At 45.6% G+C, this 1,940-nt stretch overlaps 1 pseudogene; it reads left to right on the top strand.

The window, feature by feature from the left end:
• LOC148791728 (zinc finger CCCH domain-containing protein 30-like) lies at nt 1-1,401 on the top strand (annotated as a pseudogene).
• The last annotated feature ends 539 nt before the right edge of the window (nt 1,402-1,940 follow it).

Genomic DNA, 1,940 nt, shown 5'->3' with positions numbered 1-1,940 from the left:
ATGCTTGGTTTCTCACTGGATGCTCCTCCAAATTTAAGGACATCAATGCCAAAAAGGCCAGTTTCAACCTCTAGAGGTAGGCCTGGAGCTCCGAGCTCTCGATCATCTTCTGTTGAGCCTGGTTCTAATGGAAGACCTAGACAACAATCATGTTCTCCTTCACGAGGCCGGGCTCCCAATGGTATTATCCATAGTAGTGGGAGTTCTGTTCCTTCAATAAGTCGATCACATTCAAATGGTAGTAACAAAAGACAGATCTGTGAAGTTAATGGAGTGCTTAATCGTGGTTTAACTTGTTTGTGTCTTCGGAATCTGGAAATCGGTGGATTTCCAGGCAATCGAAGTATGTGTGGTGGACCGGAGCGGTTAAAGTCCACCTCGTCATCGCCGTCTTCTCCTTCATCCTCCGGAGAAAGCAAAACCACCATGAAAAGCATGAATCACTTGACTGTAAGCGAAGATTCTTTATCGAGTTTACTTGAGCTCGCGGCTAACAATGACGTTGAAGGCTTCAAGCGTTCGTTGGAATGTGATGCCTCTATTATCGATGAGATTGGTCTTTGGTACGTTCGCCAGAAGGGGCATGTCGACGGGGGGAGTTGTGTAAATATGCGCATGGCGTTTTTGAGTGCTGGCTTCACCCGGCGCAGTACAGGACACGGCTGTGCAAGGATGGCACAGGTTGCATGCGGCGAGTCTGTTTCTTTGCTCACACATCTAAGGAACTGCACCCCCTGTATGTCTCCACCGGCTCTTCCGTTCCTTCTCGCCGTTCAACTACTTCATGGCCTCCGCCATGGAGATGGCTGCAGTCATGAGCCTCTTGCCTGGTTCTCCCTCTTCCGTCTCTGTTATGTCTCCTTCGCCCTTCACGCCACCCGTGTCCCCATTTGCAAATGGTATTAACCATTCATCTTTGGCTTGGCCGCAGCCTAACGTCTCAACCTTGCATCTCCCTGGAAGTAATCTTCAATCTAGTCACCTGAGGTCGTCCCTTGATGCAAGAGATATTCCAACTTATGACTTCAGCATGTTGCAGGATTTTGAAGCCCAACAACAACAACTCCTGAATGACTGTTAACAGATTTGTTCGTTCCAAGACCCTGACCCCTTCAAACCTTGAGCATCTCTTTACTGCTGAAAGCTCCTCGTCGCCCTGTTATTCAGATCAGGTAGCGTCAGCGGTTTTTCTCCATCTCACAAATCAACGGTTCTCAACCAGGAGAACAGCAACAGAGCATGCTATCGCCGATCAACACGAACGTTTTCTCCCCAAAAAACGTTGATCATTCACTCTTACAGGCATCCTTTGGTGTTCCATCCCCGGGCAGGATGTCACCTCGAAGCATGGAACCTCTCTCTCCGGGAACAAGAGTCATCTTCCGGCAACGACTGAGTTAAAAAAAGGGGACGCTTACATTTGTGTAGAGGCAAATGTGTAGAGGCAAAATCTTATATATTTTGTATTATTTTGTATGTATTTGTATTGTTGTACTTCTTCCAAAATTGAGACCAAACTCAGATCTGAGTATGCCAATTAACGCTTACAACACTTTCGCAACTATTCATGACGGTTGTGTATTGGAAACATCTCTCTTATGAATGACAAAGAAGATGTTCCCAATGTGCGGCTGCAATGGCATGTTAAGACAATTTTTAAAGTGTTTTATTGGTAGTGGATCTCTACTTAGTTATTTAGGGCCCGTTTGGCAGGTTTTTTTGGGAAGATTTTCTGGTAGTTCTAATAGTCAAAAGGCGCATTGAGCTTTTGCATAAAAATCTGAGTAGCACGAAGCTAATTTGGTAGATACACGTCTTTCCGTGTCTTTCCACGTGAGAATAAAATGTGAAAAACACGAAAAGCTTCATTTGGAGCTTTCTGAAATTAGCCCAAAGTAGGTTTCTTGCATCTTTTTGGGCACTCTGGCTTTTGGCGGCTA

This window comes from Nelumbo nucifera, chromosome 5 (genome assembly GCF_055504915.1).
Source record: "Nelumbo nucifera cultivar China Antique chromosome 5, China Antique-T2T, whole genome shotgun sequence".
Classification (NCBI taxonomy): domain Eukaryota; kingdom Viridiplantae; phylum Streptophyta; class Magnoliopsida; order Proteales; family Nelumbonaceae; genus Nelumbo; species Nelumbo nucifera.
Note: the sequence above shows the minus strand (reverse complement) of the source record. Positions and strands in the feature narration are given on the sequence as shown.